At 30.3% G+C, this 17192-nt stretch overlaps 2 protein-coding genes across 5 annotated transcripts in view; one reads left to right on the plus strand and one right to left on the minus strand.

The window, feature by feature from the left end:
* LOC107446082 (sodium- and chloride-dependent glycine transporter 1) overlaps positions 1-17192 on the minus strand; it is a 141210-nt gene that overhangs the window by 105965 nt on the left and 18053 nt on the right. Inside the window, exon 1 of one of the 4 annotated variants that reach the window (XM_043051595.2) lies at positions 7663-7877. The exons of 1 other annotated variant lie outside the window; for it this stretch is intronic. The gene's annotated coding sequence lies outside the window, so the exon portion shown is untranslated. Of the gene's footprint in view, positions 1-7285; positions 7334-7658; positions 7878-17192 lie in introns of those variants that run through there. 2 more of the 4 variants (XM_043051592.2, XM_043051598.2) reach the window with 2 other exon arrangements.
* LOC107446083 (fatty acid hydroxylase domain-containing protein 2) overlaps positions 7953-17192 on the plus strand; it is a 73035-nt gene continuing 63795 nt past the window's right edge. Inside the window, exon 1 of the mRNA XM_043051606.2 lies at positions 7953-8028. The gene's annotated coding sequence lies outside the window, so the exon portion shown is untranslated. The remainder of the gene's footprint in view (positions 8029-17192) is intronic.

Here is a 17192-nt window from a genome sequence, read left to right on the forward strand (position 1 = left end):
GTAAACCGTTAAGTGTTTGCTTTTGTTTTACCTCATTTTTGGCAATGATTCGTAAAGTGTACATTCAGGGTGGTGATTATAGGGCATTCTGAAAATCTGTATCCCTTATATTTCTTTAACAAATCTACTGAGAATAATATCTACAATCTATCCTACTAATAAATTAAAACCAGCATTCCTTAATAGGAAATTGCAAGAGAAAAAGTCTTACTGGTACTAGCATCAGTCCTAATATAATTCCACCATAAATGTTACCTAACTTAAATTTTTATGAAATATTTAATTTTCAGTTTAATTATGTCTGGAAATTTTTGTTTACTTCTTTAGCAAACTGTTCAACAAGATTTTATGTATAGCTTTGTGAAACTTGTTTTCTTGCTTATTATAAATTTTACATTATTTTATAATTTTTTTTTATCAGGAAATATTTTAGAATTATTATTTTTCAAATTTCTTTTCATTTATTCGGTAAATAAAATATGTATTTACAGGAAAAGATTCTTTTAATACGAATTTCAAAGTATGTCTGAAAAAATTTGAATGTGACAAAAACTTTAAATTTCGTTGAAGACACCTGTTTGCAACTAAGCATACTGATAGTTTTTCAGAGTCGACAACTTCGTATTTAAACAAAATCTACATGTTGATACTCTGGACAACTGCCAAACAGACACTCATAAATCAAATTTCTGTCATATGCTTTATTAAATTATATATTTTTAGTTTACGTAAGAAATATTTCAAAAATGTCCCTTGTTTTGTATAATAATTTAAAGAAAATAATGTGCCTGTTCACTGAATACATCGAATTTTTAGAAATAAAACTCCTCTGATAAATAGAAAAAATATTCTCTGAAAACTAACATCGGGCTAATTCGAAAAGCTCCGACAATCCATAAAATAAATTTTGACAACCAATGATTAACAGAAAATCGAAGTCTGCCATCTCAAAGCATTAATAATCAGTAAAATAAATATTAATTCCAAAACTATACTGTATGAGATATTTTCTTTATTAATTCGTTTTGCTAAGAGGGGAATGATGCAGTTGAAATTTCGACCAATTTCAGACAAGATAAAGCATTTAATTTTAACTAGAGCTCTGAGCTTCTTCATGTTATTGCAATTTTATTTCATTTCGTGATTCTGATAAGCAGAAGTTTTTTTTTATAACCATCGTTGAACAACCGACCCAATTTTTAGTTTGCAACTACCAATGTTCAACTCCATAGCCTTTTAATTTTGAACCCAGTCCAGAAGACAAGAGAACTCCTGGATCAAGTATTGGGAGAAATTTGTCTTCCGTGAAGAACTTTTGGATGGAACTAACCCGCAATTACATTACATGGAGAGAGACAATGCTAAAACCTCCCAAGGTTAGCCTGGAGGTAAGGGGACCCTGATCCTTCTACCACTGAGGACATTTTACATCAGCACTGTGGTCGGTTCCTGCTGGGTGCGGAATTACTATCGACCAGCCATGGTTGGGATTCGAACCCGGTTCAAAAGAAGCTGTTTTATTATTTCCAAAGAAAATAACATGGCCTCTACAAACACGCATAATTTATTTGTGTTACTATCACCAAAAGGAATTTATCGCCTATCAAAACTTCAACCACTATCCGACTGTTTAGAATACTTTAAACTGGAGCTCTGTACCCAAGTAAAACAAGCTAATAGCAAAATATATTGTTATTTGATAGTAAATTTCGTCCAATTTCCGACCAACTAGGGTGCTCAAATCTCAGCTGAAGCTTTGTGACTGATGACTTTTGGCTGCGATTGTTTCCTAAATAGTGCAATCAAAATTTAGAGCCCTTTGAATTTTAGACCACTTTTTGATATAAACAAAGCTTACAGACGGAGAAAATTTATAAAATAAAATGAAAATTTGAAAATTGCGTTTTTAAGTGGACTAAAGAGAGAACACATTAAAAACGGAAAACGTAGGGCGCATAACTTTAGTAATAAACTTTTATCTCCACCGAAAATTCCCGCTGCGTGTTTTGAAAGTGATGCGTTCAACGTTTTCGTGTAAAGCGTGATAAATATAGAACTGTTTCCTTGTTTTCTCAGTCCATTTTAAAAACGTAGTTTTTGAAAAGTTTATTTAGTTTTAATTTAAATCCAAACTTCGTGTTTGATGTAGATATCAGAATGCAGACGAAAAAGCTTTCTCAGTTGCGCATTTTGAAAAAAAAACTTTTGATCGGCTTAGAACCATTAATTCTGCTAATTCTTTTATACTTAACCCAGCCTTATCTCGTATTTCCCCGGCGTTATTTCATGATTTGCTCGTTTTTCTTTACGTTCTTCTTGCGCTTTTGTTTATTTCCTTAAAAAAATTTTATGTGCCGCCATCATAGTTACAAGAAACATATTTTAGCTATCCTATTTTTCTTTTTTTTAAAAAGTTACTGCGCGTCAAAGCAATCAATTTTAAGAGATTTAAATATGCTGAAAAATATTTAGCACGTAATGTCTATCTCACTCAAGAGCACTTTTAAAAGTGATTCATGGTCTTGAAATGTTCGAAATACAGAGAAAATGAAAGAGATATTTTTAGAAAACTATTCTCAACTCAGTTTTCACATCGTATGACCTAACATTTTCGGAGAAACTATGAATTAATGTCATGTTAAGAAATCCGAAATGATGTCTTAAATAGCAACTGCTTACTTAAACAACATCACTCATCGATAATTGAATCTCTACATGCGTTTTTATGCAATTCTAAAAAATGTATATGATTTATACAGTACTGTCAGAAACTACAAATAGCTTGTATCAATTAAAAACTGTACGTTATTTCGACCAACAGAGAAAATTTTTAAAAATTTAATAATCCAAAATTTCCTAAAACCTTTAATTGCAAGTAAACGTCTGAAGTCATTTTAGAAAAAATTTCGCCCTGATATTTCATACAGTTAAAACATCCTACACAAAATATTTTATCGCAGAAATGGTCTCGTTAAATATTTTATCCCAAAAAACTTCCTTTACAAAACATTTTTACTTAAAACGGACCCTTCACAATGCTTTTTTTATTTTGAAATAAACCCTACACAAAATTATTTTTTTGAAAAACTGAGTATTTGTTTTCAATTCATATTTTTCAATTTACTCCACATTAAAATATGTGGTTTTTGTGCAGTTCTTCTCAAAATTTTCCAATTTTTCTCAATTTTCAAACTTAAAATTTGAAAACCTGTTTTCCTTATGTTCCCTGGGTTTTAAGTTTCTAATAAAAATATGTAGCAAGATGATGATTCCCAAAAGGATTTTCTTTTTCCAATATGACAGTTTTAGAAAGTACTTAACTATTATACTTGTTTCACATTTTTTTCATAAAGTTTTCCTTGCAAGATTTTATAAACAAAACTTTACTTTGCTAGAAAAATTTGTGAATTGATTGACTTGAATTGTGGTATTGTTTCTTATCCGGCCAAAACAAATAGCGACAAAATTAAAAAGTTTATAGTTACGAATAAGTAAAAACGTAAGACCTTTAGCAATGGGCACATTATTAGAATTAAGAATTGCAAAGGAACCCCTGCCCGGAAATGTCATCGTATGGCGCTAGGAACCCTTCCCTGTTCTGAAAAGTCTCTATGCACGTCTTTGGACAGATATTATTTATTTAAATGCTATTTTCATCTTAATTTTATGCTTTCTAATAATTACCGAAAATTGCATTCGAATTCAGTATTAGATTTTCAATAATAATTTAATGTTTTGCTGACTAATTTGTCAACCTCATCAAATAATTAAATGACTATAAAATAGCTATTTCTGTGTCTATTTGGGTAAAATTTTTTACAATAATTGTTATAAAACGTCAAATTAAGATAATTTATATAAATAAAAGTAATTGTTCAAAGGCACATGTAGAAACAGTTAATTACTGACAAGCGGCCCTAGTGGCGTACAGCGATTTTTCTGGGCATAGGTTTCGATTCAATTGTTAAACCTTACAAAGCGTTCTAAGTCTCTTCAAGTTTGTCTCATCTCACTCTGCATACTTCATTTCTTCCAGGAATGATATGTTTCACAAGCAATTTTTTTTTTCTGTTTTGGATTAGTTTCACATTTGTAGTTCAACACCATTATAAAACAAATGAGTCGACAGGAGAAGGGAACTAAATATGCCTTAATTTGAGATTTCCCTCTCGATTTGTTCGAATCAAAATGTTTAATTAATAATTCGATCTGTAATGTAAACCCCACCTGTTTTTTGTACGTATATATTGAACGAATAATCATATTATTTAATTTTTGAACCATTTAAACTATTTTATTAAAATAAGAAACAAAATGGAGTGAGGATTTTCAGAATTTCCTTCTCTTTCCATTAGCTCACAAGTATTTTCTAAAACATTTTTAGTTCAATTTCTAAGCAAAAAAAAAATAATAATAATAAAAAAATAGCAATTTTTTTTTATTTTGGCATATTTTGTTTATATTGCTGATAAAATATCCAAACTATCAATCACAACAGCAATGATTACTTTTCCGCATAATGTTCAAAAGCGATAATCACTAGTTAAAATAGTTTTAACGCAATCATACGCGATTTTCAGAAATTTTTCTTAAAACTATAACCACATGCTATAGTTTCATGAAATTTGAGTAAAATATAAAATTTATTACAAAAATTTTTCCCTCTATATAAATACTGTGTATAAAATGGAAGCCAACAGTAGGAACGCGACAAAATCAGTAATCCGGTAATAATCCTCAGCTCAATAAACCATAAAGTCAGAAGTCATGAATGACAAAATCAATGAATGATTTGCAAGACTACTAGCGAAAGGGAATTCCAGCATATTTATCCAGGATTTACAAGATTACGGGAACTTATTACTCCAGAATTTACAGTTTAAAAAAAAACTCGATTTCAGGTTATTTTTATCGCATTTCAGATGATTGTGCTTAATTTCAGGATCATCACACCATCCCAAAAGGTACTAACTTTAAACCAGGATTTTCACCACATTTCATAAGAGAAAGCTTTACCTCTGGAGCATCACTCCAGTTCAGAATAGAACGCTCGTCGTAGGATCTAAGAATGTTTATTCAATTTCAGCGTAAACAGTCCTTTTCCAGCACGAATCTTTAATTTTACAGAGCAGGGTCTGCACCCCATTTCAGAAGAGGCAGATTTGCACCCAAAATTTATTTCTCATTTTAAGAGTGAGCACTACTTCCGACATTTTCGGATGTACATCCCATTTAAGCATAGAGACCCTTACTCCAGAGATGGATATTGAACCCCGTGTAAGGACAGAACAAGATTTTCATCCTATTTTAGAATAGACAGTGTCACCCTAGTATCCTCTTCATATTCAATGTCCATGTTCCTTGACAATAGCCCAATGTGCAGTTTTCGTGCAACTTACATAAAAAAAAAAAAAAAAAAAAAAAATACTATAACGTATTCCAGGCTCATCAGCCCGGTTTAAAAGAGAGTTTTACTCCATGGTCTTTATATCATTTGGAAAGAGATCCCAAAGTATTTATCTTACTTTAAAGGAGACAGCTTAACCTTAGGATATTTACCCTATTTCAAAGGAGACAGTTTAACTCTACGACTTTCACCTCATTTTAGAAGAGAGCGCTCTACTTTCGGGATCATGGGATGCTCATCCTATTTGAGCATTAAAGAGTTAACTCGCGAGACGATTGATCACACCGCAGACTAGTGAAAACTGATATATCATCCAACAAATAATTAAAAAAAACTTGTCTGTGTTTAAAACTAAAAACTATTATGCAAAAATGTATCTACTTATGAAATCCTGATAAGTATTTCGATGCAAATGAAATAATTCTGAAATACGTATAAAAATCTAAGCTATACTAATGTTTCCTATTTGTTTATTTTTAAAAAATATATACTATTAAGAATTGAAAGTTTATGATTGGCATTCTCGATACTACGAAACACTACAATAAAGAAAAAAAATGAATTAAACTAAGATTGTCAAAACAAAATACAATTTGTGAGAGAATTATTTCTCTTTTTTATTTACTAATTTGTTTTAGTAGAGAATGTCACTTTTTCATGAATAATCAAATGTAGCCAACGAAGAGCGCATGCAGAACAACATATAAGATGTATTAAGTCAATCATAATTCGTCATAAATTCAAATTTTTAAATTTGAGACTAACTTTATTAAATATTTTATGAGTTTCCAAACTACACGTTTAAGAAAGAAGAAAATAGAAAAAATTAAAATAGAAGATAAGATTTTGGAAGTTTTTACTGCAAAACTGTAAAAAATTAAAACGATTACAATACGGAAAGCTTCAATAAAACATTCGGAACACATATGTTGGGACGTATTACTGCCAACGGAAAAAATATATTATCAATAAGTTCCAACCATTAATAATTTAAATACATTAGAGCTTTACTGAATTGAAATACTTTTGAGATCATTTTAAGGCTGCGTAGTTTTCCAAGCATGAAATAAATTTGAGATAAATAAACAAAACATAAATATTTTTTCTAGCTTTAGTTGATAAATGAAATATGCAGAGAATAAAAAAATATTTATTTATTTATTTACCAATAAATTTGGTGTGGAAATCAACAGATCTTAAGAAAGATCCTGAGAGTTGTCGAAATAAGTCATTTATTTCATGCAAAGTTACGATAAAACTTAAAAAACAGGCTTACAATATTCTAGTTTTTGCCAAATCAATTTACTACACTCATTGTCTTTTGCTTACACATCTTAAATTAAGTGATCTGGACAGGGAATAAGAAATTTGCTTTTACAAAAACTAAGACATTCATTTGAATTTTTATTTTAAAAGATTAAAAATAAAGTAAAGTATTAAAGTCGCATTTTGTTTTCGATTTTTAAATTTGAATCGCTGAAATCTTTGTTCAAGAGAGTTATCTATAATAAATAAAATATTTTCAGTTAGAATATACACTGAACGTGCATTTCACTTTGAAATTTTAAGTTTCAAATACAGAAATTGTTCAAAAGCGTTATCTATGACAAAATATTTTCCAATTATAAACTAGAATCTCATTTCATTTTAAAATTTTAAGTTTAAAATGCTGAAATCTTTGTTCAGGAGCGTTATCTATGATAAATAAATTATTTTCATTTAAAATATATGCTAAAAATCACAATTCAATTTGAAATTTTAATTTTCGAATACTGAAATCTTTGTTCGAGAGCATAATTTATGATAAATAAAATATTTTTACAAGAATTTTCACATATTTAAAATACATTAACTGCTCAACGATTGGTTTAAACATACCTTACATAAGAATAACAATACTTAGAGAGAACTTTTATCCTTTTGCACAACCGAAACTATTCAAACCTTAAGTAAAATTGAATTTTCTTCGCATTAGAAAGCAGCTATGAAGACAACTCGGGTTTAATCATTCACTTATTATCACATCTCTAAAAGTTGTAATGATATTTAACATTCTACTGGATCTAGTTGTCGGCTTAATTTCAACCGTAATGCAAGATCAAAAGCATATTATCGCAGACGCATGACCCACATTGTATTAAAAAAAAAGGCATGATAGCGGAAATAAAAGAAAGGAAGCGCTTCAATACATCCTATTTTCTTGTTTTAAGTTTAGGAATAAAAAAAGAAGAAGAAAGGAATGGTTACTTACCTACTTTTACGTTGAAAGAGAAAATTCCAGCTTTGTTGCCACAAACAGGCAGACGGCGAGGCAAAAAATAGAAAGAAAGTGCTCAGATGTAGAAGAAGATGCACTGATATTAAAAATGATGGAAATAAATATTCGACTTTAAGGTAACCAGACGGCTCTTTTAAAACAGAGGACCTCAAACAACGGATCTGTTGGCGTTTTAACCAGTCGCGACCACGTGCTAAGAAGAAAAACAAGGAGGAGTGACGTTTGGAGTGACGTAACGGCAGTGTTCTACTGTTGTTTGTGCAGTACGCTTGTGTTAGGGAGGAAAAGAACTTTTCAAGGGATGGATGGACGGATGAGATGAAGATTCTATCCGAAGATACAGGCACCCTTATTTATATTATTCTTTTTTGAGGAAGTTGAAGAGATGATTGAGCAAAAATATTTCTCAGAATACGAATTAAGTGAAATGTTCTTGAGACGTATTTTTGTTTAATACAATATTTTATTATGCTTTATTACAGGCAGTAAAGTATCGTTTATAATATAATTGATATTTATGTTCTATTTAACACTGAAAGTAGACGAAATCCGTTTTTATGCTTAAAGTTACCAGTAAAAACGAGAATTATCAATATTTATGTTATATTTGATATTGCAAATAGTTGAAATCCGTTTTCATGTGTAATTACCAGTATAACTTTTAATCATTTGAACGTAGAATTCCTTATACGACGGTTAAGAACGATTCGAATTTTATTTCAGTTGTTCACTGTAGTTTTATACTAAAATACATTCTTACCACATATGTAAGAGTAAGTAGCCAAAATACATGGAAAATTGATTTCTATTTCGTAAAACAAAACGAATGAGCGAAAAAAAATGAGAGAAAAAAAGTGATTGAATGAATCGATGAGAAAGATAATCAATGAACAAGCTAATTGATGAATTAACGAATCAATGTATGAGTTAATATATTTTTAATTTATTAAATAAGCGAATTAAGAAATCTGTGAGTTTCAGAATCAAGCAGTCATTTAAAAACCATCGAGAAAACAAATAAGCTGGTCAAAGAAAAAACGAAATTTTGAATCAATGTATAGAATCAATGAATAAAATCAATGAATGAAATCGATGGACCAACAAAACAAAGTCAGCTAATCAATAAATGTAAGTATTAGCTCGAGACAATACTATTTTGAACTAGCTACTATGTTACTTATAGCTTCAACTATTAGAACTAGCTACTACTATGAACTAGAAAATTAATCAATAAATGATTTAGCGAATTGAACAATCACTGATTCGTTAGTTTTCTTATCGTAAGTTTGTTCGTTAGTTTAGTGTTGCACCTATTCACTGATTTATTGATTCACTAATTTGTTCTTTAATTGATTAACCGATTCTTTAATTTACGGATTAGTTCAGTGGCTTATTCCCTGGTCCGTTGACATGTTGATTCGCGAAGTTTATTCATTAATTTATTAATTTTATCATTCACTGATATGGTCTTAAACCTTCTCGTGAAATCAGATTACTTTCTATTTTAACATCACGTATAGAGTGTACTATTTTAGACTCAAGATCCTTAAAAACTTGCAACAAGTACGATTAATGCTGAAGAAAAATCTTGTTGTGAGTTAATGTGACAGAGCATAAGTTTTCCCTTTCAGAGTTACTGTTTTTAGTTCAAGAAATTTTCAACAGGTGGAACTTTGATTAGTAAACTAAAGAAAAACAACTGAAATTTACAATTCAATTTTCGAAACTTTACAATGAATGAAAAACGCATTAAGTAAACTTTTTATACAACGAAACACAAAGGAAGAAACAGTAGTTCTTATAGTGCTATCAACCGGAAAATTTTTGAACTAAAGCAAGGAACTCTGGGGGGAAAATTATGTCTCTTCACAGCAAAAATGTTTCTTTCTTTTTTTTTTTCCTTTAACTGCTTTTTCTATTATAAATTTTTGAAAACCGTCAGCCTAACTTAGAAAACCCTGTAAGACTAAACTAAACATTACAGTAAATAGTCAGTCGAAATAAAATCTTTTCTAACCTCCATTGTAAAAACATATATAAATTATACGTGCTCCTAAACACTTCGTTTTTTCCCTCCTGCACTAATTTCACGTGAAAACAAATTTCGGCTACGTTCGGTAATGGAGTATATTTTATTTTTATATAATAATTTTTTGTTTTATATTATTTATGTATTTTACGCGACATATTTACATAAATATTCCTATAAAATATAACGCAGTAAGAGAATGCTTTGTAAAATAATAAAAAGAATTAAAAATTTAATTTTAAAATCTATTTCATTTAAATATATTTTTATAATATAGTTTACATTCGTTTAGACGAAACAAATATAAAAATCAACTACGAAAGTGCAAAATTCGAGTAATTTTCATTCACACAATGCACATTTTAGTAACTCCGAATAAATATATCTAGCTGCGAAATCTCAAGTTTTGAATAAATTTTAAAGTGAAACTAAAATAAAATAATCATCATTTTAAAAAAATTAAAAACAACAACTTTTTTCCAGTTTTGTACGAAAAAGCTAGAAATGAAATATTGCGTATAATCGTAACTTATAACAGTAATAAAATAATAAGCGTAACTTATAAATTTTCCATTTATTATGTACAGTGCGCAGAAAAAAAAAATGGACCACTCTGAATAACTTATAATCTAATAATCGGATCTTCACGTTCTAAGACTCAATCTGAACAGTTCGAGGGGGTGAACTCAAATATCCTAATAAATAAGTGCAGACGATATTTTAAGTTACGAAATCTGACACAATAACTTGCTTTCTAAACATACCCTTTTTTTTTGGACGGATCATGATTTTTGATCCCCAAAATATAGCGGATAGCCGCAATCTGGGAAAAAAAAGTCCCAATAGTTTGGTCAGGAGAGCGATCCAAAGTTTTGACCCCTCAATGTTAATTTTACCTTTTGCGAGTTTCGTTATATCTCGGAAACCTTTTAAGTTATTTAAAATTTTTGCCCACAATTATAAAATTCGTTTGGTTAAAGATGGTTACCTGCAAAAAAATAATTTTTATTAAATATTTATTATTTTTTATTATTTTATTTAGTGATGGTCAAAAAATTTCGAATTGTAAGGTATAAAATTTTTCACATCATTTTAAAGAATATAATTTTACATAGCAAATTACAAAATTTGAGCAAAATCGGTTCAATTGTTCCTGAGAAATTGAATTTCAAAAAAGTCAGATATTTGAGCCAATTTTATATTACTTTATATTTTTTATATATTAGTCTAACCAATTTCACATAAAAACGCGACTATTATTTAAACTACTAAATGAGAATCTATAAATTAATTTTGCAAATTCGCAACCTCCGAAACAAATATTACATATAGAGATAAATACTACAATACTCGTTCTGAGAAATGTGGACGTAAACTTTGTATTTGAATTTGAATGACACAAGAAACTCCAGATTTATTTAGATGAAGATGTGACGAAACTTTTAACTTATTAATTATAAGCCAGTTCCTGAGTAGAATACGGAACGATGATAAACATTCTATCTATCGTAGTCAAAATTGGCGTTTTAGAAATCAAAAACAATTCATGAATAGTTTAAATGCGTGTGAGCTTCATGTAAACATTTTTCACCATTACTTAGATTTAAATACCTTTTTAAAGTATGCATGAATGCTCTATTTGATGTTAACTTGAAATAAAGTATTCAGTCACACAATTTTTTGAGTTTTCTAACACCGAGGTATTACATATAGTGAATGTATATGTTACCGTGAATTTTCCAAAATCAAGAGAATGTCGACTTTTACCGGTCAACAATCACATAGTCGCTTTGGTGAATGTCCGAAATATTTGTTATATCTGATTTGATATTAATTTATGCGTTGATATTATAATATTTATTCAATATTTTAATATCTGCTGAGGATAAATTAGGAGAAACATCAGTGTTCGGAGTACCGGGTAACTGCATACCGGGCAGTGGCACTGAAACTTAAAAAAACATCAGTGTAGGGTACACAGGACAAATGTATACCGGGCAGTGGCACTTAACTAGACCTAGTATATATTTCGGATATGCCGACCAGGTGGCCGAGTGGTTAGCGTGTCTGACTGCGGAGCTATTGGCCGCGGGCTCGCATCCTGCTCAGGGCATGGGTGTTTCTTTCTCTCTCTGTGTTCTATGTCCTTTCTCCTTTGTGTGAATTTGACCCACCCTTTAAACGGGTTTGTGGTTGTGTGACGTGGGCGACTCTGCTCCACCGCCGTGGCTTCGCCATAGGTGCCCACTGGGTAACGAGAAAAGAGAAGCAGTTCTGGCATTCCTGTGGCCAATGGGAAAATCCCCAAGTGTCCGCCATTAAAAAAAAAATTATTTCGGATATTTACCGAAGCGATTATGTGATTGTCAACATTCACCGGTAGAAGTCAACAACCAATTGGTCATTCACAGTAACATATATATTGCAGTTTCTACAGTGTATAGTCAACCTTTGTTTTGGAGAGAAAAACTTCAAAAACATCCACTAGAAAGGGATACAAATAGAAAAAAAGAGCCAATTTAGCAAGCTAATTTGTAACAGAGCTAGAGCTGTGGTAGCTTAGAGGATAGAGCACTCGTTTCATAATGAGGTGAAACGGGTTCCAAACCCAGCGATGGCTGATCAATACGAATTACGCACACGGCTCGCACCAACCACAGTGCTGACTTAAAATATCCTCAACAGTAGACGGATTCATGGATTTGAGTCCCCTAGCCATCAGGCTAGCCGTGGGAGGTTTTCGTATTGTCCCTCTCCACGTAATGTAATTGCGGGTTAGTTCCATTAAAAAGTTCTCCACAGAAGGCAAATTTCTCACAATACTTGATCCAGGAGTTCCCTTGTCTTCTGGACTGGATTCGAAATTACAAGGCTGCGGAGTTGAACATTGGTAGTTGTAAACTGAAAATAGGGTCGGTTGTTCAACGATGGTTATAAAAAAAAAACTTCTGCTTATCAGAATCACGAAATGAAATAAAATTGCAATAACATGAAGAAGCACAGAGCTCTAGTTAAAATTAAGTGCTTTATCTTGTTTGAAATTTGTCGAAATTTCAACTGCAATATTCCGCTCTCAGTAAAACGAATTAATAAAGAAAATATCTGATACAGTATAATTTTAGAATTAATATTTATTTTACTGATTATTAATGCTTTGCGATGGTAGACTTTGATTTTCTATAAATTATTAGTTATAGAAATTTATTTTATGGGTTGTCGAGTTGAGCTTTCCGAATTAACTCGATGTTAGTTTTCAGAAAAGACATTTTCGATGTGTTATATATTAGAAGCATTTTATTTCTAAAAATTCTTTAGTCTTAAATAAATATTCGATGTATTCAGTGAACAGGTACATCATTTTCTTTAAATTAGTAAGTAAATAAAGTGACATTTTTTGAATAATTCCTACGTAAACTAAAAATATGCAATTTAATGAAGAATATATCAGAAATTTGATTTACGAGTGTCTGTTTGGCAGTTGTCCAGAGTATGAACATGTAGATTTTTGTTTGAATACGAAGTTGTCGACTCTGAGAAACTATCAGTATGCTTAGTTGCAAACAGGTGTCTTCAACGAAGTTTAAAGTTTTTGTCACATTCAAATTTTTTCGGATTTACTTTGAAATTCGCATCAGAAGAATTTTTTCCTATAGTTATTTATTTTATTTACTAAATAAAAGAAGAAAAAACCAAATTTGAAGAATAAAATATTTCCTGATATAAAAAAAATAATTAAAATAAAATAAAAATAATACTAAATAAGAAGACGGGCTTCACAAAGCTATATATAAAATCTTGTTGAACAGTTTGCTAAAGAAGTTAACAAAAATTTCCAGACATAATTAAACTGAAAATTAAATATTTCATAAAAATTGAAGTTAGATAGTGTCTATGGTAAAATTACATTAGGATTGATGCGAATTCCAGTAAGACAGCTCTCTTGTAATTTTCTATTAAGGAATGTGTATTTTAATTTATTAGTAAGATAGATTGTAGACATGATTATTAGTAGATTTATTGAAGAAATATAAGGGATATAGATTTTCAAAGTGCCTTATAAACCCCACCCACTTTACGGATTATTGTCAAAATTAAGGTAAGAAAAAGCATACACATAGCAGTTAACAATGTAATATGGAAGTAAGATGAAAAAACAAAATGTTGCGAATCACTATTGAGAAGGCGGTTATAAAAACATCAAGACTAGTTTGATTGTCCAGTGAAACCCTCGGTGTTCAAAACTACGAACTACGGCATTGAACATTATTAGTCTTAAGCCCTAAATTGGGCCAGCTGTTCAACAACGGTTATAAAATAAAATTATGATTATTAGAGCCGCTGTGGCTCAGGAGATAAAGCGTTTTCCTCCGAATGAGGTACCCCAGGTTCGAATCTCAGCGGTGGCTCCGGTTGATACTCACTCCTGCTCCCTGCTCGCACTGACCACAATTTTAACTTAAAATATATTTAGTAGTAGGCAGATCATGAGTTAGAATCCCTTTGCCGTCGTGTTAACCATGGGAGGTCTTCATGGTTTTCCTCTTGGTATCACGCACATGCGGTTTAGCTTCATCAAAAAGTCCTAAACGACGGCTAGATTGACCCAATGCTTGATCCAAAAGTTTCCTTGTCTTCTGGGTTGGGTTTAGAATTACAAATTACGAGTTGAAAATTGATAGGCGTAAGCTTAGAATTGGGTCGACTGTTCAACACTGGTTATAAAATAAAATAAAATTATGATTAGAATAAATCTAGACTCTTATGATGTGAAAGCAAAACAAAAATTGAAGTTTATCAAATTGGAAAGCATGGAGGTCGTTACTGTCTGATTTAAAACGTTCTCAGACTACCCACTCCACAGCTAAAGATCATGACGACGGTTCTCATGAAATTAACATTAAGACTATTGTTGGAATTAAATGTATATGACTTTGTTTTCCATTGTTTAAAAATGGTAATAGATTGATGATAATGACTTCAGTGATTTTTCTCTAATTTATAAGTCTAATCGAACTAAAATAATTACGTTGAGAGTTAATTGCACTTTCTTTATTAAATTATTTGAAAGAAAGAGCTAGGTTAGCATAAGTAAAAACTTAGTACAATTTTCTTCTTTATAGATCACACTTTTTGTTGAAATATAAATGAAGCTGAATATTTAATTATCTCGATATCAATTTATGCACTTTTTGCTAATTTTAAATGTAATTTATTTGCTCCTTTTTAAAAAAAAAAAAATCATTTTTAAATTTTTTGTAATTAGGACTTCCATAGTATCTTATTATTATAGTATCTAATTCTATATTCTTACTATTTTTGCATATTTGATAATGAAAATTTTGAAAATTATGTTTTTCACTTGAATTGTCATGGTATCACTCATTAAGAAGAAAAAATGTAGAGGTAGTATCATTGTATCAAATACATAGTTCAAAGGGACATTGAGGTGAATATTGACATTTATTACAACAATGCGGGGAAAAATGAATTATTCAAAATAATTTTTAGATTTAATGATCGAATATTGATGTACTTGGACTGAAACTTAACGGTTAGTGGAGGTAATTACTTAGTGCAAACGACATTCATCATCATCATCATCATAGTTGGCGAGACAGCCCAATGTGAGCCAATGACTTCCTCTGAAGATTTCTCCATGACGACTTCCGATTTATCTTTGATCTCCAATTTTTTTCATTAATTGCGAAAAAATCAGACTCCACTGATGAGACAGCCCATCTCAACCGCGGCCTTCCCCGCTTTCTTTTTCTAGTGGGTCTAAAAAGCAGTATCTTTTTTATTGTGTTGTCGTCACTCATTCGAATCACGTGTGTGATCCAATTCATTCTATTTATTTTTATGTACTTAATAATATCAGGTTGCTTATAAATCTTGTCCAGTTCAAAGTTAAATGCAAACGACATTAAAAGTTGCAAAACGCAAAAACGCATTTTCTCTGAATAAATAAAAAAAAATTTCGGCGTATTACATATTCTGGCCACTAAAATATAGCTGGTAGCCTCAATCGGAAAAATATGTTCTTCATAGTTCAATCAGGAGAGCGGTCCAAAGTTTGAGCTCCTTAATGTTAATTTTACTCTTGCGTATTTCGCTATATCTCAAGAACTTCGTAAGTGAATTTACACGTGGACGAATGTAAGTACGTATACATAGCAAAAAAATTATAATAATAAAAATAAGAGGTAATGGCAACCTTCGATTCAAGCAATTTTTTTCGTTGCATAATTTATCTGACATAAAAAAGGGAAGACATTAATTTTGTTTGCTCGACGAGCATGAATATTTAAATACATAAGAAACAGCATGTATTTAAATATTTATATTCACTATATGCAGATTGTACACAGATATACAGATACAGATTCACAGTATGCAGATTATACAGATTAGCAGTACAGAGTAATTGAGTATACAGATTTCATAATATAACAATTTGGATCAGACATCAAGCATGATAAATTTGCGCATTTATTCCATCAAATATATAAAGACTATTGTTGAATAAAATCAATAATTATGTTGAGGGAGTAAAATAAAATTGATGATCATGAGCCTCGAATTGAAATAAAAATTTACTTCCTAAAAACATAGAATATTGATCTTCATTTATTATTTCATCACACAAATCGTAGCTAAACATTAAATTTTGAACTTATAGAGATTAAAGACTCATCGACTACATTTCACTGATTTTATTTGATAGCAGCGGCGTTAAATTATAAACCCAGTTTTTGGTTTATGACTCTCAATGTTGAACTCCGTAGTCTTGCAATTTTGAACCCAACTCAGATGATAAAAGAGTTTCTGGATCAAGCATTGGGGCAGACTAACCTCCGTGGAAGGTTTTTTGAAGGAACTATAAACAAAGATAATTCCATACAAAAAAAAAATTAATAACTATTTATTATTTTTTAAAACATTTTTGACAACAGTCTGAAAAATTTTTAATTGTAAGATATGCAGATTTTTATAACATTTTAAAGAATGTAATTTTAAATGGCAAAATACAACATTTGAACAAAATCGGTTGAATTGGTCTGAAAATTCAAATTTTAAATATTTGACTTTTTTTAAATTTGATTTAACAGGAACAATTCAACCGATTTTGTTCAAATTTTGTATTTAGCTGTATAAAATTACATTCTTTAAAATAATACCAAAATTTTTAAGCCTTACACTTCAAAAATTTTTCTACGATTATTAAAAAATAATAATAAAAAAATAAATAGTAAAAATTATTTTTGTGTGGAATTATCTTTGAATGAACGATTTTTATAAGTGTGATCAAAAATGCTTCAATTCGCTTAAAAAGTAAAAATTTCTCGAGTTATGGTGAAATACGCTTCTGACCACTTTCCTGACAAAATATTGGCACCATATTTACCAGATTGTGGTTAATATTTTTCATATTGCATAATATAAAATGTTGTAAACTGCTAATATTACAATATAAAATG

This window comes from Parasteatoda tepidariorum, chromosome 1 (genome assembly GCF_043381705.1).
Source record: "Parasteatoda tepidariorum isolate YZ-2023 chromosome 1, CAS_Ptep_4.0, whole genome shotgun sequence".
Taxonomy (NCBI): domain Eukaryota; kingdom Metazoa; phylum Arthropoda; class Arachnida; order Araneae; family Theridiidae; genus Parasteatoda; species Parasteatoda tepidariorum.